Source organism: Equus przewalskii, chromosome 25, assembly GCF_037783145.1.
Source record: "Equus przewalskii isolate Varuska chromosome 25, EquPr2, whole genome shotgun sequence".
NCBI lineage: Eukaryota > Metazoa > Chordata > Mammalia > Perissodactyla > Equidae > Equus > Equus przewalskii.
The window spans coordinates 11506760-11532548 of record NC_091855.1 but is presented as its reverse complement, the minus strand read 5'-3'; the positions used below and the strand labels follow the sequence as shown (position 1 = coordinate 11532548).

Here is a 25789-nt window from a genome sequence, read left to right as displayed (position 1 = left end):
TCACTTAAGGCCCCAGACACTGGGGAATTTAAGGATTCACAGTTCTTACAGCCAGTCTGAGCTGGAGCCGGAGCCCTGGAACCAAACCAATTACCTGCCCCCCAGGAAGCCGTCAAGTAGCGCTGGGGGTGGGGCAGGGGGAGCTCCGAGGTAAGCCAGCCTTCCCAGGCTCCGAAGGTCTGAAGGAAACTGGTCTTGAGCGAAGAAGGAGGGAGACCTGTCCTTCCCAGAGCTTTCCCCTTCCTTGGGCTCAGTGAGGAAGCCCCAGGCTGCCTTCCCTCCATCCCATCCAACCAATCCTTCCCCTCCTTCTCTCTCGATGGAAGGCCCTTCTTAGGGTGACCAACCATCTCAGTTTGCCTGAGACCAAGGAGGTTCCCAAGATGTTAGATCTTTAGTTTTTAAACCAGGACGGTCCTGGGCAAACCGGGATTAGTTGGTCACCCTAGGCCTGCTAGGGCTCTGTCCCCAGGTGCCTCTCTCTCTCTCTCTTCATGGTCTCCCCAGGGATTTCACTGACTCCATGGCTTCCACAGCCTTTGATGAGTAAGTCCTCGCTAGACCCCCACCTCCAGCTTCTCCTGAGCCAGAGCAGCACCTCCATCACGGGCCTCGTATTGCCATTTGCACGTCTAACTTTTAATCCTGCGGGCCCTAAACTGACTCCCCACCTCATTCCTCCACTCCACTAACCCTGGCCCACTCATCTCCCAGGGTTTCTGTTTTTGTTAACGCCACATCATTGTCCCAGTTGTTCAAGATTTATTTACTCACATTCATTAAGAATATGAACACTACTCTGTGCCAGATTCTATCCTAGTTTCTGGGGACTCAGCTGTGAGCAAAAGTCACTGCCTTCCTGGAGTGCATTCTGGTCAAAGGAGACAGAAAAGAAATATATACATAGCCGACGAGGGGTTGGTACTACGGAGAAGAATTAAGCACGTATAAGGAGTGCTAGGATGGGGTGGCAATAACAGATGGGCGGGCAGTTCATGGACACCTTTCTGATGTGATGCCATCTGAGCGGAAGCCTGAAGGAAGTGAGGAATGACCCAGGGGCTCTCTGGAGTAAGTGTCCCAAGCAGAGGACACAGTGAGTGTCAAGGCCAGTGTAGCCAGGCAGATGGGGCAAGGGAAAGAGTGCTAAGGGAGAAGTCAGTGACAAAGCGGGGGCCAGGTCCCGGAGGGCCTTGGATATGCAAACATTTCACTTTGATTCCTTTACCTTCGCATCTGTTGCCAAGCCAGGATAATCCCATCTCTGGCAGGTCTCTCCGTCCCATTTCTGTGGCTCCCACCTCGTGCAGATGGGCCCTACTCCTCATGTGAATTATTACACCGGCCTCCCGAGCAGTCTTTTTGCCTGTCGTCTCTCCCTGCACTAATGGTACCCCTGACTGCTGTAATCTTCTCGGAGTGCAGTTCTGATTGTCGTCATCATAAGATCGTTCCCATACATTTATGTAGTTCTGAATAAAAGCGTACTTAGAAAGAAGGGGGACGGACACAGAGGATGTGTTCCCACAACTTCCCTGCATGTCCTTGTCAGAAATAGATAGAACTGTCAAAAGTATGTTGTCAAACATGTCAAAGTTCTGTTTTTATGCCACAATGTAAAAATTGCAAATTTTTTTCATCAAAATAAATAGAAAGATAAATTAGTCAGAACCCCTTTGGTTGCTATTAACAGAAACCCAGTGCAAGCTGTCTCTAAAAAGGTAACATGTTAGCTCATGTAATTTAAAGCTTATCTTCAGGAATGGCTAGTTCCAGGTGCTCAGCAAGGGCAACAAGAAATCTATGTATCTCCACCTCTCAGACCTGCTTTTCTCTCTGTTCTTTATTTTCAGGCAGACTCTGCCCATGCTTCCACTATTGGCTTTGGCTCATGTCTTCTCAGCTTAGCAACTTCAGTGGAAAAAGAGTGCTTCTTTCAGCAAAAGTCCCAATGCTGACTCTCACTGACCCTCTCTGGACAAAGGACTCACTCCTCAACCAATCACTGTGACTGAGGTTTGCCACGCCTGGGTCATACAGCCCCACTGGAGCCAGAAGTGAGGAGGTGTGAGGTCCTCCCCACCCAAACTACATGACTAGGGAGTGGAAGATGGGTGGTTACCAAAGAACCACTTGGTACTGAGGATGGGGGAGGGATGGTGGGTAGACAAAAACAAGGCGTTCACAACCAAAGGCTAGGAGCGCCATGGTTGGTCAGCCCTAACTGCAAACACTTCTGAGTAATCAACAGGCTGCCATCCTCAAAAAGTGTTAGTCCTCTTATGCCTATATTTGATTGTTTCGGTGACACTCTTGCTTCAACATCTTCAATGGCTCTCCACTGCTCCCTTTGCCAGTCAGCTATCTTCCTTTTCTACGTCTACTGCACTCGCTTGACAACAGGGCCTGAGAACGGAAAGGGTCTTTGTCTCTATGAGCAGACTTTCAACCAACTGTAGCTGTTGTCATAGACAGCTATGGTGGAGGGCACAGGCAGGATTACTGACCCCTGAAATATCACAGGCAGGTATCTACTGAGACCCTGGTGGGAAAGAAGAGCCATTTGTGTAGACTGAAGACAATGCCCTACCCTGCTGACACGAAAGGAGGGACATTAACAATCAATAAGAGTTTAAGAACAATTGAGACATGTCATATTACTCTCTCCTGTCCTGCTTCCGCAGTATGTGTGTGCGCATATATTTATAAGCACGTATTATATATATAATCTCATTTAATACACAACTCCCTCATCAAGTAGGCGGGATTATTCTCATCTCACATACGGGGAAGGTGAGGCACAGAGATGTTGACCATGTCGCCTGCTGTTTCACACAGCTGATAAACGGAGGAGCGGGGAGGTGAACCCAGGGCTCTCGGACTCCTAAGTGCTGTAGTAACGTAAAACGTTGCTCGGTTTCTGCGAAGCGGCGCCAAGCGGCTCCTCACACAAGGCCATGCTCAGCGCTCAGGGCGCTGGAAACTCACCAGTCATGACTGACTCCCAGGCAAGTGGGTGGCCAGATTTCACCTCAGTCTGCTTCTTTAAGGGGCAGAACCAGGAGGGGTGGCTTGATAAGGGTACGCTCAGCAAAGCAGAGGAAGTGGTGGCGCTCAGACCCCCTGCCGCCCTCTCACCTCAGAGATCTTCTACCAGATAGATACCGCCCCCTCCGAAACGTGTCGCTGTGGTTGGAGCAGTGTCCGTGTGGGGACAGCCGGCCCCGCGCCCCCACGCCGCCCGCGCCCCTGCTCCGCTGCGGGCCGCCTGCCTCCTCCTGCCCCCGCGCTGATGGGGCGCCCCGCGCGCAGGCCCCTCGGCAACCCCAGAACGCAGCGCGCCGGCCCTCCGCTGCGCCCTTGCAACCCCGAGTTCCCTCCAGCTCGGAAGCCCTGCCTCCGACCTGCTCCCACTGACCCCTGGAGGACTCCAGCCCAGGTCAGGAGGAGGCCCAGGGCCCTGGGAGGACCAGGAGGGCCTGAACTTTTCAGCAGAGGAGGCCAGGGGAGCGTGCGCCCCAGGGCGGCCTACAGGGTCATGAGCAGGGGGCCGAGGGAAGCAGCAGGTGGAGAATATGGGTACAGGGGTGGCGCATGCTTAAAGGGAGTGGGCCTGCCTGGTGCTCTGCCGGGGCGAAACGCTTCCTCAAACAGTCACCAGGAAGCTACTGGGCTGGACTCGAAGGAACGCGCAAGGCTAGGCCCTGTTGAATCTGACTCTAACACAGATTCTGGGCGCTGGGACGCGCCTCCGCCCCCGACCTGGCGGAGGAGGCCCACCGGCTGGGAGGCTCGCCTCAGCGGTTAGGTCACCAGGCGACTGAAGTAGGCCCAGAGGGAGCCCCTGGCTAAGGATGGCACAGAGTGGAGCTGAGTTAGTGATGTGGGAGCGTCCCGCAGGCAGATGTGGAATTAAAGCCTTGGACTTTAATGATCATGTAGGAGAGGTGAGACAGATCTTGGACCAAGGAAGGTAAATATTTATAATATTTTATCCAGTATATTCAGATTTTATGGTGAGAAAATACGTTAGAGTATTGAGTCCACCATATTGATAGAAAGAAGTCCAAATAGACTGCAACTTTTTTTTTTTAAGATTGGCCCTGAGCTACCATCTGTTGCCAATCTTCCTCTTCTTTTTTTCTCCCCAAGGCCTCAGTACATAGCTGAATATCCTAGTCTTAGGTCATTCTAGTTCTTCTATGTGGGATGCTACCACAGCATGGCTTGATGAGCCATGCCATGTCCGCACCCAGGATCCAAACCTGCAAACCCCGGGCCACCAAAGCAGAGCAGGTGAACTTAACCACTCGGCCACGGGGCCAGCCCCATAAAATATTTATTTTTAATTGCAAAAGAATGCATTCTTTTTTTTTTTTAAGACTTTTTTTTTCCTTTTTCTCCCCAAAGTCCCCTGGTACATAGTTGTATATTCTTCGTTGTGGGTCCTTCTAGTTGTGGCATGTGGGACGCTGCCTCAGCGTGGTTTGATGAGCAGTGCCATGTCCGCGCCCAGGATTCGAACCAACGAAACATTGGGCCGCCTGTAGCGGAGCGGGTGAACTTAACCACTCAGCCACGGGGCCAGCCCCAAGAATGCATTCTTGATATCAAAATTGAAACATAATAGATAAAGCTAAAATTCATCTACCACGGATGCCCCAATCCTAGTCCTCTCTCCAGAGAATAACTAATTTATCAAAACTCTGTATCAGGATTATGTTCAGTAACATGTTTCAAAAAACAAACAAAACAATAACAACCAGAAAACTTCAAGTTTACTTATTTTTCAGGAAAATAAGCCCAAAGGTAGGCAGTCCAGGGCTAGTGTGGGTTTTAGGGTCCCAGGTTCCTAGCTGGACCTAGCTAGAATGGAAGAGTGGTAAAGAAGAGCTCATGTCTCTGCATTCGTTTGCTAGGGCTGCTGTGATCAAGTACCACAAAGTGCATGGCTTACACAAAAGAAATTTATTTATTATCTTGATTTTTCAGGCTACAAACCTGAAATCAAGTTGTCAGCAGGGTTGGTTCCTTCTGAGGACTGTTCCTGCCTCTCCCCTTGCTTCTGGTAATGTGCTGGCCATCTCTGATGTCCTTTAGCTTGTACAAACATCACCCACCGCACTCTCTGCCTTGATCTTCTCTGTGTGTGTGTGTTTGTGTCCAGACTTCCCCTTTTTATTACAGACACCATTCATGCTGGATTAAGGCCCACCCTAATGACCTTATCTTAACTAACTACCTTTGAAAGGACCCTATTTCCAAATGAGATTATATTCTGAGATACTGGGTTTGGGACATCAACATGTGAATTTTGGAGGGACCCTGTAGAAGTCTCTGACACCTCTTTATTTATATTCTTGTGGGTTTTTTTAAGATTTTTTTATTATTTCTTTTTTCCCCCCAAAGCCCCCCGGTGCATAGTTGTGTATTATTAGTTGTGGGTCCTTCTAGTTGTGGCATGTGGGACGCTGCCTCAGCGTGGTTTGATGAGCAGTGCCATGTCCGCGCCCAGGATTCGAGCCAAGGAAACACTGGGCCGCCTGCAGCGGAGTGCACAAACCTAACCCCTCGGCCACGGGGCCGGCCCTTTGTTTATATTTTTTGGCCAGAACTTAGTCTCGTGGCCACACTTAGCTGCAAGAGGTGCTCGGGAAGCTAGTTTTTAGCTGAGCACATGGCCATCCCCAGAAAAGTCTGTTTTCTGTTGCAGAAAAGGAGGGGAAAATGGATATCAAGACAATAACTGGCAGCCTGCCTTGGAACGTAACCTACCAGCCATTTTTGTGTGTGTCAAAAACATCTCTACACACCTTTCAGTGGGCACTCGGGTGTAGGATTCTTCATCCAGACGGCTTCACCTCTCACTGAGCACCCACTAGGAGCCAGGCCCTGCCTAGGGCTTCACGTCTTTACCCACAATCCTCAAAGCACCCTGTGGACAGAGGTGGCTTAAATTATGCCCTCTTCCCTCACTTGCACAAGGCCTTTTCAAGGCCACACTCCTAATTTTGGATTTGAAACTTTGTATTCTTTTTCTTTAAAAGGATCCCTAAAGTTATGCAAACGTCCGATCCTGAATCTGTCCCTACCTACAAGGTAGGTCTTATTATCCTCATCTTATAGTTGAGGAACTGGAAGCACAGAGAGGGCAAGTAGTTTGTCTGGAGTCACAGAGCCGATAGGGAAGTTGAGTTTTAAACCAAGGTCTCTCTAATACCAAAATTCAGGCCATTTCTCCTGTGCCTTGCCTGCCAATGGATGCTGAAAGCACCCCAGGATGCTTTCTCCACTGCAGAGCCTCAGACACAGCCCCATCTGCATGTTTGGATTCCCTGAGGGTTGGTTGCTGGCCGGGCTGGCTGAGGCTGCTGCTCAGGCAAATCCTCTCCTGTAAGGAGAAAACTTCTCGTGTGGAAGAAGAACCGGAGCGGGGCTCCGTGCTCGGGGAGCACACTTGTGTTAGTTTCCTGTGGCTGCTGTAACAAAATACCACAAACTGACTGGCTTAGAACCTCCAAAATGTATTCCCTCAGTTCTCGATGTCTGAAAGCAAAGTGTCTTCCAGGCCACACTCCCTCCCCAGGCTCCAGTGGATGGTCCTTCCTTGCCTCTTCCAGCTTCTGGAGGCCCTGGACTCCCTTGGCTTGTGGCTGCCTCACTCAGCTTCAGTCTTCACACGGACCTCGCCTCTATCTCTATTTTCCCCTTTTGTCTTTTTTTTTTTTTTTTTGAGGAAGATTAGCCCTGAGCTAACATCTGCTGCCAATCCTCCTCTTTTTGCTGAGGAAGACTGGCCCTGAGCTAACATCTGTGCCCACCTTCCTCTACTTTATATGTGGGATGTCTGCCACAGCATGGCTTGCCAAGCGGTGCATAGGTCCATACCCAGGATCTGAACCGGTGAACCCCGGGCCGCTGCAGCAGAACGTGCGAACTTAACTGCTGCACTACCGGGCCGGACCCTCCTTTTGTGTCTTATAGGCCCATTTTGTGTTGGATTTAGGGCCCAATCAGATAATCCAGGATGATCTCATCTCAAGATCTTTCACTTCATTACATCTACAAAGACCCTTTTTCCAAGGAAGGTCACATTCCCAGGTTCTGGGATACGGACATATCTTTTGGGGGCCACCATTCAACCCACTACACTCTTCATCCCAGAGCAGCAGATAATCAGATATCTTTCCCAGGACCAGGGGAACGGGTAGGAAAATGTGGCGATACACACTATCCTTCTGGTCTATTTTAATTAGCAATGGCAAAAGGGACCATGGTGGAACCGTGAGGAAAGTGCCACTTACTCCAGGAAAGCATAAGTGGACCCAGTTGCCCGGGGTCTGCTTAAAGTTAGAGAAACTCTGAAGGTTCTGCCAAATGTGGGCAGGTGGGGCCAGGCTTTTTCAGTAGAATGTTAAGTAAGCTATGCTGGTGTGTTCATCTGCGTTTACTATTCACCTTAGAGAGGTTCCCTCTGAAATGAATTTTAAATTCAGAAGCGAAGTCAGGAGGGGCACAGGAAGACAGAGGGGTGAGAGTAACATTCCAATTTATCAAGCTGTGGCCTCACTTCTTGCTTAAAGAGCAAGGTGTTGGCTAGCGGTAGTGGTGAGAGTTCCTGGTGCCAGAGTTTGGAGGTGGGAGAAAGAAATAGTTTCAGACTTGTACCTACTGTCATGTCTTTAACGGATTTGAATTCAGTTTTCAGCAAGTATTACTGTAGCGTACAGGATGCACCAGGCAGGCCTTATTTTCCTCAGACCTTACAACCACCTAGGTATTATCACTTTCTCCACCGTCCAGATGAGATGCTGAGATTCAGAGAGATGAAGGGGCCTGCCCAAGATCACACAGCTGTAAGTAGCTGAAGGATGAGTTTAAAAAGTGTTTTAATTTGATTCTTTTGACTCTCACTCGGTGCTCTCTCCGCCATAGCTCAAGAGATGAACATTCCTTTCCTATGAACATTCCTTTCCTACTTGCTGGCTCTCATCCTGGTGAGGGAGTAGAGATGGGAGCAGGCCCATCTCCTACCCACCAGAGCTTGTGCTCCCGCCCATCTGAAAGGAGAGCCTCTGCAGCAGGAGGCACGCAATCAGCATTTCTGTCGGCCTCCAGTATGGGTGGGAGAAGCTGCCTAATTAAAATCTGCAGCGTGCCTAGAAGCCTCCACAGCTGACAGAGTTGTTTCCCGTGCGTTCTCAGCGCCCGATGATACATATTCTTCATGTTTATGTGGTGCGATACGCTGTGCTCTGTGAGCATGAAGTATTAGTGAGCCAATTTCTCCATCCACGCGGCTCCAGAGCAACCGGAAGGCATCTCTGTTCTAATTTATGAGGGACCAGCATGTGCAATCAATAGGTGCCCCACAGGTTATTAAAGAAGAGAAAGATGGCCCAGGCAGCCCTGTTTACTAACAGGGAAATGGCCTCCTGGCAGCTTCTGGCACGTGGCCTGCGAGAGATTTACATTTCTTTTTCAGCGCAGAAACAGGAGCCTTCCCTTTTCATCTCAGCCCTAAGCCTGAGAGCTGGGGGCTGGTGGAGGCACAGTCTGAAAGCATCCTTTCCAGCAACCCCAGAGCGGAGGCCAGGGGTAGGGGTCTGTAGGTGGGGGTCAGCCCCAAGCTTGAAGAAGTCCCTTTACGAGTTGAGGTCCTGGAGAACACTAGCGTCCCAGGAAGGGGTCGGGGGACTGCTGAGACGTGGGGAGTCGGCGTGAGGGGATGGGTCAGGCCACATGGCAAAAAGAAATCGGCAACTCCGGCCAGGCTGCCGGAGGGGAGGTGGTCTGTGGTCAGCCTTGCCCGGCTCTGGAGAAACTCCTCTGTTTGCTTCTTTTGCCTCCTCTCCTTGTCTTGGGTCCTGTGATTTCAGCAGTCTGCAGTTCTTTTGCAGTTTTCTTAACAGTTCTGGAGGAAGAGGGCAGGTTGGGTTTAAAGACAGAGCAGTAATGTTTTTGGCTTATTTGGGTAAAGGGGAAAGAAGTGTCTCCTGCAGTCCACTTTCTGGAAGGCAGAATGGTGTGATGTAGGGGTTCTCAAACTTTTTAGGCTCAGGACCCCTTTACATTCTCAAAATTTGTGTAGGTTATGTCTATTAGAAAATCTAAAATATTTATTAATTAATTAAAATATAACAATAATAGAGGCTGGCCCCATGGCCTAGTGGTTAAGTTCAGCACACTCTGCTTTGGCGGCCTGGGTTTGGTTCCTGGGTGTGGACCTACCCCACTCAGTGGCAACCGCGCTAAGGTGGCAGCCCACATGCAAAAAAGTAGAGAAAAACTGGCACAGATGTTAGCTCAAGGCGATCTTCCTAAGCAAAAAATAAATAAAGGAATGAAAACAGCAATAATAAACCCATTACATGTTAAAATAAATAACACATTTTCATTTTTAAAAAACCCCATACCTTTCAAAACAAAAAATGTTAGAAGAGTGACATTGTTTTACATTTTTGCAAATGTTTTAAAGCAGGATATTTATTTGTTTATTTATTTTTATTGAGGTAACATTGGTTTATAACATTGTATCGATTTTTGCAGATTTTTTAAATGTCTGGATTAATAGAAAGTGGCTGGATTCTCATAGTTGCTTCTGCAGCCAATGTGCTCAATATATTGTTTTGGTTGAAGTATATGAAGAAAATCCAGCTTTACACAGATATGTAGCTGGGAAAAGAGTGTTTAATAGCCTTTTTAGATAATTGTGGATATTCTTTTTGATACTGTACCGAAACATAACAAGTTTTTTAAAGGTTAATTGCCGTATGGAATGTGAAAGCATATCAGTGAACTTTTTGTGTTCTGCTGCATTAAAATCCATTGGTTTCTTGTGCCCTTTGACTGGGTCTTTTACCCATATACGATTTTGTAATACCGTGCATGGGTCATTGGAAAACACTGGTTTACTGAGTTATGCAGATATTCCAAATGTTGACACATTTCACTATACAATGTCAAAACAAAATCACATTCGTGAATATCATTGTCGTTCTCATTAGAAAAGTCCTTACGTACTGGGAAACTCAACCTCCACAACAGCAGAGCCAAGTTTTCCGAAACTCTAGTTTCACTTGGAAACTCAAATTTTATCATTGGCAGCAAATACTATCAGTTGTTTTCCTTGAAGTGACAAGCTCCCTTTGTTCATTTTGAGAAAATGTCTGCCAAATACCCGGTCTAAAAAAGCATTCTTTGTCATTTGGTATTTCAAGCAAAAAAAAAAGAAAAGTTTCATGGAAAAATGGCTGGTTCAGCTCATGGCTCTATGGCCTGAGTACTTTTCCTAGAACTAAGCATCATGCTTCAGAAGCCAGTCAAAGTACTGCATATTCCCCAATTTGTTTTACAGACTGTTTTGAAAACTGTCAATATTTAATAAGATTACTCATTTTTACTGCTTCATCGGGACATTCTTAAATGAAACAGGCATTCGTTTTTACTGCAAGTGTGGCAATGGCGGCTGGCGCGGCTTGGGGCCCTCCTTGATGCATGCTCAGATGCTAGGCATCTTACCCACCACTGCTTTTTGCACCTTTAGGACAAATATCGACCCCGTGCAAAAGGCAAAAAAATCATAGTATTATTATGAACATCGTTTTAATTTCATGAGCACCTTAGAAGTGTCGCAGGGGTCTTTGGGGGTCTATGCACCACACTTTTAGAACAGCTGGTATAGTAGATGCAACAAATGACGAAATGTCAGAGACTCCTTAGCCCAGCTTTGCCTCGGGCCGGCTCTGCCTTCTGCAAGTCATTTCACCCCCCTGTCTCGGTTTCCGTATTTGTAACTTAAGCAGGTTGGATTACATGATCTCTGTCATCTCTCTGTCGCCTTAGGAGCATTGTGGGACACTGAACAATCTTTATCGTTGGCTTTTTAGCATTATTATTGCCTGTTTGTTTCTAACATGGCTGGCTCTTTTGGGTGCGCTGTTGTCAGGTTATATAGGCACCCATTCTCTTCCCATCCCTTCACAGATGGGAGGGAGCTGGCCCTCCCAGAGCGGCTGTTTTACTGGAGAGGATGGACGGAATACTCCACCTCTGCTATGGGGAGAAACTTGGACATCAGAGGTACCCTATTTGAACATAGTACCATTTGTCCTGAATAGTTCGGAGTGGGGGGCATTTTCAGTTCATAGAAGGGACTCTGTCATGAAATCTAGGCCAGGAAAATAGGGGCCTAGTCACAATAATAAGAGAAATATGCATTTTTTCATGAAAAGTAAAGAAGCCCAGATTGTGATGCTTTCTGAAGAAATCTGCATTTTGGGGTGGTGATTTACATTTGCCTCAGATGGAAAGAGGCCAGGCTTCCCCTGCTGCTCCTCCTTTGCCCTCATCATGTACTAGAGTTTACTGCTTCCCCTGCAGAGCCTGCAGACTTGAGCTAAGGGAAAATGCACTGAGACCCAGTTGGGGCCCGAGGGATGGGATTTGCAGGTCACAAGAAGCATGGGTGCTGGCGCTGCCTTATCCTGGGGGAGGAAGTGGCATGTGCCTGAGGTAGTGATTGTGTCACCTGACGGGACATCCATAAGGGAGGAGTGTGGAGAAAAGGACAACGTTCACATGAGATATCACGCACAAGATGACACACACAAATATATTCCCCTTTATGAATTTTATAAAAAACAAAACCTAGCTAAACAAAAGTACTACTGGGGCCGGCCCCATGGCTGAGTGGTTAAGTTCACATACTCCGTTTCAGTGGCCTGAGGTTTGCCAGTTTGGATCCTGGTTGTGGACCTAGCACCGCTCATAAAGCCATGCTGAGGCAGCATCCCACACAGAAGAACTAGAAAGACGTACAACGAAGGTATACACCTATGTACTGGGGGGCTTTGGGGAGGAAAAAAAAAAGAAGTTTGGCAAACAGATGTTAGCTCAGGGCCAATCTTCCTCACCAGAAAACAACAGCAACAAAAACTTCATTTCATGTCTACTGCCTTTAAAAAAAATTTTTTTTTTTATTATTATTATTATTTTTTTTTTGGAGGAAGATTAGCCCTCAGCTAACTACTGCCAGTCCTCCTCTTTTTTTTTTTTGCTGAGGAAGCCTGGCTCTGAGCTAACATCCGTGCCCATCTTCCTCTAGTTTATACGTGGGGTGCCTACCACAGCATGGCTGCCAAGCAGTGCCATGTCCGCACCCGGGATCCGAACCAGCGAACCCCGGGCCGCCGAGAAGCGGAACGTGCGAACTTAACCGCTGCGCCGCCGGGCCGGCCCCTAAAAAAATTTTTTTTAAAAAGTAGAACTGCTTGTTTCCCCCACCTTTGTAAAGAAGTACTTGAGCCCTTCAAAAAAAAGAATGACATGAGCCACTCTCAAAGTCCAATATGCATTTGGTCTGGAGAAGATAGGTGATCAATGTGGCAGAAGCTTTTAACACTGACCTGTACCTACCCACGTCGCCAGGTTACCGGATGCTCTGATTCCTCTGTAAAACCCTCTGATGCCCACGGCATCCCAGATCCTCAAGGGGTAGAGACGCTCTCAGGTAATTCTGCTCCCACAAACTGAGCCGAGTACTCACCAGGGGTCAGTGCTGTTTGTTCCCAAACCCATTTCTGCCCATTGTACTTGCAATTCTGACTATGTAATTTAATTATTGTGACAAGCAATGAAATGTGAGTGTAAAAAGGGTTCTTCTTCCTAGGAAAACTGATAAGGACAAGTCACACAAAAAAATTGCTATTGAATTGGCATGGGAAAGACGTGGAAAAGATTGGGGGAAAAAATCACAAACATCTTAAGATAATTCTGGACTCAGATTGCCTGTGTCTTTAAGTTCTCGCTCTATCTTAAAGAAAGCCAAACCGAAATTTATAGGAGATTCCAATAGAATGTAAACTCCATGAATGCAGAGACTTTGTGTTGGTCACTGCTGTATCCCCAGCACTTAGAATATGTCTGGCACATAGTAGGAATGCAATAAACATATGTAAAATAAGTGATTGTGGGCTAACACAAGAGGGAGAAAGCAGGACTCCGATTGATAGAAGCCTGCTCCAAGAAAATGCCTTGATCCTACCCTAAAAAAATGGCGCCTGAACATAACCTGTATAGGCTTTCAGTTAAAATAAGATGTTTAAGGTATGTTTCTCATGGTTACCACTTTGAACAATATTTTTAATTAATGGACCATCTGCTGTCCTGATCGCATCGGAGAGGAGGGCTGTGCCTGTATTCGCAAGCAGGGAAGTGCCTTGGTTGTCTAACAGGTACTGCCCTCCCCATGGAGGGGTGCTAGACCAGACTGGGAAGGCCCTCCCAGATCAGGGGACCTTCATGCAGACTCCCCTGATCTCCGCTCTCCAGAAGGTAGTTAGAAAACCTGCTCTGGTTCAGAAAGGAGACTTGACAGGAGGCAGACTGCATCTCTGGGTAGGTGTTGGTCCACCAGACACAGGCCAGGTGAGAAGACATCTCTGACCCAGTAAGCCTTAGTGAGGACGTATGAGGGTAACAGATGCTTCCCCCGTATGTTTGAGATTCTTTCAGTTTGGACTCGGGATCTGGGTTCAAACTTCTATGTATTAATTTATGGCCTTGAACTAGCTAGAACTTCCCAACTCATGGGCAGAGAATGGGTTACAGGTATGCTGAGAGATTGACCTTCTCAGTGCTTGGAGTAGCTGGGCACGGCCTGGCCAGCCAGAATCTCTGGGCTCTTCATCTCTGGCACCAGCAGCCTCAGCCTTTTTCCATAGTGAGATAGATGATAGAGTAGATAGATACATAGATAGATGATAGAAAGATATTATATGTATGTATGTATATGTGTATAATTATGCATGTATACATATTTTATAGATATATTTTTAATATACATGTTACTTTTTTCAATTTCCTATGTGTATCATGATATGAAAAAGGCTGGAAGCGCTAAGAGTCGCAGCCTTAGCTCCTCAGCCAGTAGATCCTGTGCTGCCTTTGTGAACAGGTTGTTGAGAGAGTCACATGAGACGCAGGTGTGAAACGCTTTGAAAAGTGCTGATGGTCATGAACAGGAGGCACCGTGACAGCCCACGTGCCTGGTGTCAGCCCAGAGCACAAGAGGAGTTTGAGCCCCTTTCTCCAGCCCTAGTTTCCTCACCCGATTCCTGAATCAACAGAGAAACAAGAAGAAGGAAAGGAAAGAAAAGAAAATGCTGGCATACAGAGGTCAAAACATTACCTTTATTTCTGCTAAGTCTGATATTAGCAAGTGTAACTGTAGGCACGTGAGCTTCCTAACACTGAACTCCAATCTTAGCCCAATCTACACAGCCAGTCACAGGCAACTCGGGAAAACCATATTCCTCCCCGGCAGGGGAAGCTCGTCCCTGGAATTGCAGAGCAGAAAACATGCTCCCTGTGGGCAACTGACTCCCAAAAGAAAGAGAAGAGGAGAGGACTGGCCCGTGCACGCAAAGGCTCTTCTTCCAAACTTACCAGTCAGATGTGTCACTCCCCCACCCAGGGAAGGAGTGTGTGAAGGGACGGAGGGAGGCAGGAGTGTTGTCCTAACAGAGCTGCTCCCATGTGGAAGAGTGCACATCGGACACACCCTCTTGAAATCTGAGAGGCTGTGGTCTGCTTCATCTGCTGTTTCCTGGCAAACGTGGTCATGCAGGCGCTGAGCTTTTGCTGCACTACCAGCAGAAGCCCCAGTGCCCTGTCACTGGCTTCCTGAGTGCAGAGAAGCAGGAAGTAGAGCCTCCATTTTTGCCCAGGCAGATCAAGTGGGTACGATCTGGCCCTGGAGGTGGTTTCCTGATCCCCGGACGTAGGTAAAGTGGTGTAGTTCTGGAGCCACACTTACTGTGGTGGCTTCCTGATTCCCCCAGCTTCTTGCTTGTGACACAAGTAGCAGCCACCCCAGCTGACATTTCTGCTGTGTTCCGCTGGTTGCTGCTGGAGGTGTAGCCTAGGACCTGCTCTACTAGCCCATCCATGAATTTTTAAGCCCTTCATTTCCTAAATTAAATCTTTTTCTGCTTAATGTTCAAGTGGTATCTGTTATCTGAAACATAACAATGATTGAGGAACATTTTATCAGTTTTAGCCTCTCCCAGAAACCTTCCCCCTTCTCCCCTTCCCTCATTCCTGCACCCGATTTTCATTTCTTACAGGGTCATATGCCTCTACCCACAACTGTCACCGGCCCAGGGAACACAAGTCCACATTTGGATTAGACTAATCATCAAATCAATCACCAGTGTAGAACGAGAAGGATTCCACTTTTCTAGACCTATATTTTCCCACCTAGCACCTGGGTTCTACTTATCCTTTGTTTTGGGGTCCAGTGCTTAGATCTTAGAGAGAAATCTTCAAAACACAAAGGCCAACCTTCTTCTAAGCTACCTCTCCAGACTCCTGGGTTCTTCCCTACTTGTCATCTAAGCTGTTTGAGAGCACCCTTCTCTTGAGCTACACGATAAGTACCTATTGAACTGGGTTGATGTAATTTCCAAGTCTGGCAATTTCAGAGGCAGCCCTGGGTTACCCACGAAGAAGCTGCTATTTATAGAGAGCAGACCACAGGGCAATTAACCAAAGTCATAGGCTCTTCAAGTCCACAGCTTGAAATGGTGGCAGGAAATTCAGGTGGAACTCTCCGCTAGCCCCTTGTCTCCAACTCATTACTTGAAGAAGAGCACAGACCCCTGATGTCCTTGAGGTAAGGAGGGTGACAACTTTCCCACAGCCACTGGGCTTTTTTTTCTCAAGTAATCAAACCTCTCCTCCTGCCGCTCTCTGACAGCGACGACATTTCTGAGTATTGTAGTGGTTTTGGTTAAACTATCTTTCCTCTTGGAGATTCAGGTCAAATCAGTGAGTATATACCGAGTATCCACTTCATGCAAAGGACACTTGGGGCTGTGGAGAACACACCTCGGTTCTTAACATCAAGTGGTTGGGGCAGGTGTCATTAGATGGACACCTAAAACTTGTATTTCGGATTCATTTGAATGTGTGTGTATGGGAAGACAGGAAGGAAGACAAGAGACTTGCTGGTCATGATCCCTTTAGGATCCTCTCTGCTGGTAAGGCAGGATTGTGTTTATTTCAGTCGTTTTCTTTAATAGTTAACACAGTTGAACTATAAACTCATAAAGGCAGGGACTTGATAACATCAGTCACCTGCGTATTTGCAGTTGCCCAGCCATTTCAGATGCCTGACAAGCACTACTGGATTCAGGAAAGAAGGAAGGACGGTGACGCAGCCCAAGAGGAAGGACTCAGTCCACGGTCTAGATGGGGACAGTTTGACATTCGCCTGCCTGCTCTCCCTTGACCGATGATCTCTCCTCTCCTACTTTCAGCCATGCTCAGCCTGCATGTCATCAGTAGCTCCACTCACATTGAAAATCCTTTAAGGATGTCCCAACTGTGAAAATAAATTCTTGGAAAAACAGAAGAAAAAGGCAAATTGAAGAAGAGATAAAAATTCAAAATTCAAAATTCTTTAAGCCAATGTGAGGTTGTTTTTAAAGGCACATCACATGATGAGCTCTCAGCCTGAGGCATGGCAGTCAGTTTGTGCACATGATAAAACCTCTCAGGATCAATGACGGGGCCCCGTTAATATCCCAGTATGTGGCCAAGGTCCTATTCATGTAGTGTAGGATAAATGGTCCCTAAATATTTATGTGCTGAATTGTATCCCCCAAAAGTCATATGTAGAAGTCCTAACTTCAATGTATGAATTATCTCAGACATCTGAGTGACCTCAAAATGTAACGATATTTGGAGATTTTTTTTTTTTTTGAGGAAGATTAGCCCTGAGCTAACATCTACTGCCAATCCTCTTCTTTTTGCTAAGGAAGACTGGCCCTGAGCTAAGATCCATGCCCATCTTCCTCTACTCTATACATGGGACGCCTGCTACAGCATGGCTTGCCAAGCAGTGCCATGTCTGCACCCAGGATCTGAACCGGTGAACCCCGGGCCGCCGAAGTAGAACATGCGAACTTAATCGCTGTGCCACCGGGCTGGCCCCTGGAGATGTGTTTAAAGAGGTGATTAAGTTAAAATGAGGCCATTAGGATGGGCCCTCATTCAGTCTGACTGGTGTCCTTGTAAGAAAAGGACATTTGAACACACAGACACCAGACATGTGCACTCACAGGAAAGACCCCGTGAGCACACAGGGAGAAGGCGGCCACCTGCAAGACAAGGAGAGAGGCCTCAGAAGAAACCAAACCTGCCCACGCCTTCATCTTGGACTTCCAGCCTCCAGAACTGTGAGAAAATAAATTTCTGTTAAGTCCCCCAGCTTGTGATATTTTGTGATGGCAGCCCTACAGACTAATATAACATTTATGACAGAGTTCTTCATTGTGGTGTTACCACAAAGATATGTTTGTGCAACACGTTCATGTGCTCACAGGGCACTGGGTAACTGGGTTGACTTATAAAGCTAACCGATAACACAGGAGATCAGGTTTTGCTAGAAGGAAGCAATTGGTAAGACTTGATAAAGTCTCAGGAAATTGTATGCTCCTTGACACCTGTAGCTAAATTTTCTTACCCCTAAAAGTGATTCTTTTAAATGTTTCCTTTTATCTTTTCGCTCCCATATCCTCTTCTCTCCCCACTTTGCCACCCTTCTGCTCTTCCCTATCAACCACACCCCCGACCACCGCCACGTCCACCTGCCCTCCAGCAGGCACTGACATCCAGTTCTGCCTTTGCTAGATAAAAAATAAAATGGCTGTTTTGTTTTGTCTGTTTCATAAGACGTTAAGCAGATTTCCTCAACCAACAGTCGAGAGCAAGTTTAAAATCCTGTCTGTGAGGGTAAGGTTTTCAACTTGGCCTCACGTCGGTTGGGAAGATGGGCTCAGAAAAGCACCCAGTCATCCTGGTATCAGAGGGGGTTTCTATTATGGAGAAAAGCACGTATAAGGTGTGGTTGGGAGTCCACTGCCTCTCCAGGCAAAGCGGCAAGTGCGGGCAGCTCTGGGGAGGACCACCTATCTGAGAGGAGCAAGGAGAGGGTCTCTGAGGCTCGGGGCCCAGGGAAGCCCCCAGCCAGTGTCTGCAGGAGTCTCTCTCCTCCTGTGGGGGCCATAGTGTCAGCTCCTTCATATCAGGCAGTGGACCAGGTCAGTCACTTTACTGTTCTGCATCTGAAGGGTAAAAAATTCCGTTTCCTACTGTAAGATAAGAAGATTAGACTGGATTAGTCATTTGCAATTGTTTTTAACTGTGAAAAGAACTTTACTCAAACAAAATCTTACACATAAGTTCATATTGAAAACAACCAACCCTATTGCTGGCCTAGCTTGGGGCAGAGCCCCACGGCTCTCACCTCCTCCTCCTCCAGGTGGCAACCGGGCACACCCAGCGGATGCCCTTGGCTGAAACACGGTGAGAATCACAAGATTTGATTATCTCTAAGGAGGGTGTGCAGAGAAATGTTGACGACGGGCTTGGCGAGGAGGGCGCTGCTTTGTAGTGTTGGCTGCTTCCTGTCGTGTAAATACTACCCCCATAGCCACTTTCAAGCTGCCCATGTCACGCTGCTGAGTGCGGAGTTGGGTATGCAATAGCATACCGTGTGGGCAAGGAATTATGAAGTATGAGTTTTGAATATTTATTACCTTTGTTTTTAATATAATTTATTTAATTGTAAGTTTCTATAATTCAGTCTTTGATAATGGCTGTGTTTAACAATTGGCTTGGAAAATTTAACAATTGGTTCTTACAAGCTGGTATGAGTCAGCTTCAGGAGACCACTATCTGGGATCCTTTTTGCACCCACATTGTAAACGTTTATACTAAGCATCAGCCTTTTGAAGCTGGGAAGGGCCACGAGGAATAATCCTAGGGATTTTAGAAGTGTGCTCAAGAGGGAAAAAAAAAAGACAAAACATGCTTTCTGTGTAATATCCAGTACAGAACACAGAACTAAAAAATAGGTGGCCAGCCAGTGACTGACCCAAAGACCCAGCGAGAAAATGACCCCACCCGCGCTCTATCGGCTCTGTACTTTGAGTTATATTTTCAGTCAGTTGTGGGTGGGTTTATACCCACCCAACACATTCTATCCTCCAGCCTTCCATGGGGCAGGGGGCACCAACTGTGGCTACAAGGTATCAGCAATGCACTCCGTTACTGGGGTCTTTTTAGAGAGCCTACAACAGGGAATTCATCTGATGACCCAAGCTGATCACAAGTGACAACCCAGGCATGCCAAGAGGCCTACATGGGCTCCAGCTAGGCCTCCAGGCAGCTGTGATCACACTGCCTTGGGTGGGTACGATCTTACTGTGTCTTATCACGCCTCCTGGTTACTCTCTCCCTGCGGGTGGGATCAGGGTTTAATTTACATTTTTGTCCTTCCATTTTTCCCAGAGTCTTTGAAAATAGCAAGGGTGTTCAATAGCCAAGTAGTTAGGAACCTGGGTTCTGAACCTGATTCTTGGAACCAAAAATTCTAGTTTTGTCACTTACTAGTTGTGTGACCGTGGGCAAGCTGTTTAACTTCTCTGTATCTCAATTTCATCCTTGATAAAATGTGGATGATACTAGTACCTACTTCATAGCATTATTGGGAGGATTAAGTGAGTTTCATACATGTAAAGTACTTAGTACAATGCTTGGCACATAGAATATGCAATTTAAATGTTAGCTATTCTTATATTATTATTACATATAATATATGGGTATTATGTACTACTAGTATTATGTGATGGATGCATGAACACAGGTGAGCAAATGCAGGAGAAAGAAGGGCCCGAATGGAGGTGCAATGAGATTCTTCTGGAAAACAAATGCCAAGTATGGGTTTATAATAATAATTATAATACAATAATAGCAGTAACCTTGGCTAGGATTTATTGGCTGTTTAAAATGTATTTTATAAGCATTAATTCATTAACTCCTCATAAAAATGCTAATACTAAGGAACGACCATTAGCTGGATTACACAGATAAGAAAACTCAGGCCTGTGGAGGGTAAGTAACTTTCCCAAATCACATAGTTAGTTAATGACTCAAACACAGGTCTGTTGACTCCAGAGCTTGATCTTAACCACTAGTCTTTACTGCTATATCCACAGCCCCATCAGCCAGCTCCTAACCTCTCGCCCTCCTGCCCTCTCTCCTCTGTACCTCGCCCAGCACGCTGCCTTCTCCCTACCTGGGTCCCTCCATCTCTTCACCTATCCTTTCAGGTCCTCCTAGACTGACCTCCTTTCTGAAGACTTCCCAGACTGCTCCCCTTTAGTATGACGCTCCCAGCACTTCCATATACCGTGCCCCACTGACTCTCTCCTGCCTGTGGCCATGGTACCTGAGACCCACTCTGCTGTGTCACACAAGTAGCTGTCTGGAGATTTTGCAAGATCTAAGTTAAATTCACGCCCAGGTTAAGATACCGCCCCAAGACACAACCAATCGCTGCTGAAAGCTGCCCTGTGTATCTATCGGGGTCCCAGAATCTGCGCCCTGCTGCTAGCCCTGGGTTAGGTATTGTAAAATGGGGACAATGGGAAGTTCAGCTGGGGAAAACCAAGCCCTGCTCTAACCAAGCACTCTTGACTTCTCTCAGTCACCTGGGGTCCGTGGTGCAGAGAAAAGGGTGGAGAGCTGAAGTCAGCTAAGAAACAATCGAGCTGTTTCTACAGGCAAGATGGTACAGCCTCTACCCTCAAGGCACCTAATGCCTGCTCAGGGATGCTGAGCCCCTGTAAGAGCATCTCCAGAGCAACTCACAAGTGAATGCAGATGTAGTACAAGGCACAGAGAAGAAAGATGCTGAGGGGGCGGGAAGTTAAAAGGAGTGCTCAGAATGCAGCAGGACCCTTCAGGGAAGTTTTCCGAGAGGTAGTGAGTAGATTTTATAAAAATTAAAAATAATGTTTTTTTGGCACAAATGCAATACATACCCATGACAAACAAATCAGAAAATACAGACAAGCACAGAAAGAAAATCTTTTAAAAACCCACCTACAATTTCACCCACCCAAAGACAACTTCTGTTAACACTCTCAGCACCTTGACAACCAGATTTTGCAGGAGGCAATGTGCAGAGCTGGGGCACAGGTTGTGTCTGTGTGTGTGTGCGTGTGTTCTGTGTCTGTGTCTGAGGGGTATCGGGGAGGGGAGGGGAGTCCATGCTGGGGAGTAAGTGATAAGAAATCTATTTGATGAGATTGGGAAGTAGAGGGTGGAGGAAGAGGACCGACAGATCTCTCAGACCAGGCAGAGAGTTGAGGCAGGCAGCAGTAAGGAGCCTAGCTGAGTGACACGATGAAAATAATCATAATAGCAATAACAGTAAACATTTGTTGAGTGCTTACCGTGTGTGTGACACTGGGCTAAACACTTTACATTCCATTACCTTATTTAATCCTCACAACCACCCTCCAAAGTGAGTATTGTCCCCATTTGATAGAGGGTAGGGGCTTTGCCCAAGCGTGCCAATCCAGCACACTGCTGTTCCTCACAGTGTGGGCATAGGCTGCCTGCATCCAAAAGCCCTGAGGGGTTTGTTAGACTCATGGAGAAAATGGGAGGCAAAAAACCCCAGACCTGCTTGCCCCATGGCGAGGTCATTCGACTGAAGGTCATCTCCAGCCTGAAATGCTTCAGGTCAGAAAGTCACAAACAAGCATGCCCAGAGGATACCTGCAGACTGGGAAACACCCAGCGCTGTCTTCTGAGTAACCCGCAATCCCATTTCTTTCTAAAGATGCTCTGAGGATGACGGAGATGAGCAAGAGCCCAGCCCCGACCTGCAGCCTGTGGGCTCGCCACGCCTTCCTCGTCCTTGAGTTAATCATCCCACAGCCCAACAGCCGGGAGAGAGCCTTCAGCAGCAAGGTGTGCTGGCCGCAAAGGCAGCTCCAAGATAGCACAGGTCAGTCATTCCAAAGCACTGGAGGGGACAATCAGGGTCAAGAGGCAGAACCAGGACAGGGAGAGCAGGGTGATCAGGGATGGCTGGGGCCAAAGAGCCCACACCCTGATTCTATCCGCTTATAACTTCAGGACCTTAGCCAGGTGCCCTGGCCTCTCTGGGCCTCAGAACCCTTCCCTGCGAAACTAGGGAGTTGGCCCTCATGATCTCAAAGGTCCTTTCCCCTGTGGGTGGGAAGGTACTATCTAAATCCCAGCGGCATATGCTTCTGCAGCTCTTGTTTATCTCTGAGGCAAGTCCAGAGCTCAGGACTTCCGGTGCCACCTGGAGGGCTGTGGCAGACACAAGCTGACCGGAAGGGTGAGCTCTGCAGAGGAGGCTGGGGAACAGCCCTGGGCAGGATGCCAGCACCTCCCTGCATGCTGAATGACTCAAAGACCTTTCAGGCACATCACCCCGTTTCATCCTTCCCACCTCCTGGTGAGGCTGCTATTTATAGTGGACCCACATGTGACCACAAGACAGACAGACAGAATGCTTATAGGAATGGAAACGTATTTTTTAGAACACCCAGGAACTTGAGATAGGAAAGCGACAGCGGGGTCCCCAGGCTCTCAATCCCAGGCTGTGAGGCAGGTTTCACAAGTGACCGGAAAGTTTCCCAGGGGTGCTCAGGACCCACCTTCCTTCTCTTTGCCTCACTCTCATTGGTTGTCTGGCTGCCACTCAGCATGAAGCCAGCCTTCCTATTGGCCTGAGTTCTCTCCTGTCACCTGTGAGGTACCTGTGACAAGATAATTTGGGGATTAATTCATTCGCTGTATTTTTCCATTGCCTTCTCTTTCCAAGCAGGCACTGTCAGTCAGGCTTTTTGTTTTTCTTGCCTTAGGAATTCTTGCAGGACAGAAAGCAGAAGCAGCTTGAAGCTCACAGATCTTCCTGTCTGTGGTAAAAGTCTGGCTCATGAAGGAGCTGATGCAGACGCCCTGAGGAAAAAGGTGGAGGAGGGCTTTGAAGGGCCAGGAAAGAGAAAGGAGAGTGCTCAGAGACCAGGAAGACAGAAAAGACAGAAAACAGCGCTGATTATGAGAACTGTTAAAAAACAAATCAACTGAGTAAATTTGAAGGTCTAATTGGCTCTATTAAACGATTCACAAATTGGGCAGTATCCCGTCTAGCAAAGAGAAGGGAGCTCCAGGAGCTGTACAGAATGGAAAGTTTTTATTGGCAGAAGGGGGCCGAACAGAGGAAGTTATAAAAACAAAGAGTAGATTGTTTCAGACAAGGTCACCTTCCCTTAGGGGAAGGCAGGGGTCTTATCAGGCAGATTACTAGTGTGGACCAGGACATTCCAGACTGATTGGTTTAAAATTCCACTCCTGGGAGAGGCTGAAACTGCAATTAAGTCTTGGTTTGCTGATGTGGGGCTTAGCACGAGTGACTCCATTTTGGGCCTGATGTTTCCTTGGACCTGAACAGAAGGCATTGCAGGGTCCTGGGTAAGGGTCAGATCTCAGAGGACATTAGGGCTTAGGCATTGGGTTTCCAGCCTCACCAAGATTCCTGGGCCCCAAGTATGACTCAGAAACAGCAAAATCAACCAAACTGGAAGAGACCTGAAGCATCAGAGGAAAACTCAGTGTGGGCTGTTGGCTGATGAGTGGGTGGGACGCCTCTATACTTTTGGCCAGTTAGGCACAATCTTTCAGAAGGTTGAGCTCCCAGAATGACAGATTATCTGCCCACTGAACAGGATTAGGGACTCAGAGTCAGATTTCCTTTAATTAAAGGGAAAAAAGCAGAGGATACAATATTCCTAGCTCAGCCGGGTTGTCAAGTAAGAGTCACACCTGGCATGTATAGAAGCATGAATGGCCCCATTGTCCTGGTGTTACCAGCCTGTGAAGATACCAGTTACATCATCTTAATACCGATATTTTATTAGCTGTAAGCTCCCACCAGGTAATGTAGGAATTCCAGGCCCATGCTCTGTTGGTTAGGATGCTTTAGCCACAAGTAACAGAAAACCCAGATTCAAATATGTAAGGAAATAAATTATCTCACTAATGGGAATTCCAGAAGTAGTGGGTTCCAGGTGTTGTACAATGAGCGGCTCAAGGTGTCAAGGACCCAGGTTGTCTTTATGTCTCTGCTTTGCTGTCCTCAAGATATTGGCTTTGTCTCCCAGTTGGCTCCCTTTGTGGTAACAAGGCGCCTTCACTAGATGCAATAACATCCAAAGGAAGAAAAGGACGCTCTTCCCGTGTCTGCTTCTTAGAAGCATGGAAACTTCCCCAAAGTGCCCTGTAGAATTCCCTTTATGTCTCCTTGGCCGGAATTTCACGTATGCCTATTCTTAAACCAGTCTCTGGCAAGGGCAATGGGATGACTGCAGTCGGCTTGAAGGGAAGCTAAAGAGTCAACCATAAAGATCACTGATCAAGTCCTTCCCACCTCGCAAATGCAGCCTTGCTCACTGGGACACCTCCCCTCCCCATGGTTGAGTTTAGGGCCTCCTTCATTGATGTTAAATGCTGTCTCAGGGACCCCAGCCTCCCCTTCTATAGCCTGGAAGGCTCTCAGACTTACTTATCAATTTCTGAATCCCAAATGGGAATGCTGCTCAAGGCTTCTTTCCCAAGAGATTCTTCAGCAGAAACAGCTCCTGAGAGGACCATATGCCTGGGGAGAGGAGTGACCCATACTCCTCATGCCAGACAAATCTAACTTCAGCTCTGGCCCAGCCAAGACCTCCATTGTGTGGTTGCTTCCAGCTTGTGTCCCAGACCTCATCCTGTCTTCTGCCTCCAAGCGAGTAAAATTGGACCACCAGCAAAGCATGCTGCACAAGCCGTGGCAGCCACATTGGGAAAAGACCGGTTGTACTACTTTTCTCAGAAGGAGTCTGTGTATATAGCATCATGATTTCCCCTTCGGGTCATCCAGTATATTGATATTAACCCCATTTTACTTAAGAGGAAACTGAGGCACAGAGTGGTGAAGTCACATGCATAAGGTCATTCAGCTAGTTAAGCAGCAGAGCCAGGAACATTCTTGGACAAGTCTTTCTGTGGACATATGTTTTTATTTCTTCTGGACAAATGCCTAGAAATTTAACTGCTGGTTCACAGAGTAGGTGCGTGTCTAAGTATGAGAAGCTGCCAAACTGTTTTCCAAAATAGCGTCTGGGTGTTCCAGTGGCTCCACATCCTCAACAAGGCTTGGTGTTGGGTATCCTACATTTTAACTCAGCTCTGACACTATCTACCCGGACACTGCATCAGATCTCACAGGAAGGGATCAGTCCCACAAGACTGCCCCCCAGACCCCCTCACTTCAGATGCCAGCCAGCCACAAGCTCAGGTTATCACTTGTGCTTCTGACAGACCAGCTATAGATCAGAGGTTCCCCCGACCCCCTCCCCAGGTTTGATTAATTTGCTAGAGCCGCTCACAGCACTCAGGGAAACACATACTTATGTTTACCAGTTTATTAAAGGACATGATAAAGGACACAGATGAACAGCCAGATGAAGAGATACACAGGGCAAGGTCTGGGAGGGTCCTGAGTGCAGGAGCTTCTGTCCCCGTGGGGTCGGGGTGTGTCAACCTCCTGGTGTGGACATGTTCCCCAACCTGGAAGCTCTCCCAACCCCTGTACGACCGGGGTTTTATGGCGGCTTCCTCACGGAGGCACGGTCAGTTATTACCTCCATTTCCAGCCCCTCTCCTGTCTCTGGAGGATGGGGTAGGGCTGAAAATTCCAAGCTTCTCACCATGGCTTGATCTTTCTGGGGACCAGCCCCCATCCAGAAGCCATCCAGGAGCCCACCCAGAGTCGCCTCATTAGAACAAAAGATGTTCCTAATGCTGTTATCACTTAGGAAGTTATAAGGGTTTTAGGAGTTCTGTGCCAGGAACC

General features: G+C 47.5%; 3 long non-coding RNA genes across 5 annotated transcripts in view; 1 reads left to right on the top strand and 2 right to left on the bottom strand.

The window, feature by feature from the left end:
- LOC103550212 (uncharacterized) overlaps positions 1-25789 on the bottom strand; it is a 107912-nt gene that overhangs the window by 62235 nt on the left and 19888 nt on the right. The window lies entirely within an intron of this gene.
- Positions 3129-23944, top strand: LOC103550213 (uncharacterized). Of its 2 annotated transcripts, none has more exons than XR_544711.2 (3): positions 3129-3439; positions 21701-21868; positions 22758-23944. It is a non-coding gene; the product is annotated as an uncharacterized lncRNA (long non-coding RNA). The 2 variants fall into 2 exon arrangements; XR_544710.2 differs by lacking the exon at positions 3129-3439 and adding an exon at positions 15560-15676 and having other exon boundaries at positions 22758-23941.
- Positions 6710-14740, bottom strand: LOC139079373 (uncharacterized). The gene is made up of 2 exons (XR_011532963.1): positions 14449-14740; positions 6710-8914 (listed from the first exon to the last, which is right to left on the bottom strand). It is a non-coding gene; the product is annotated as an uncharacterized lncRNA (long non-coding RNA).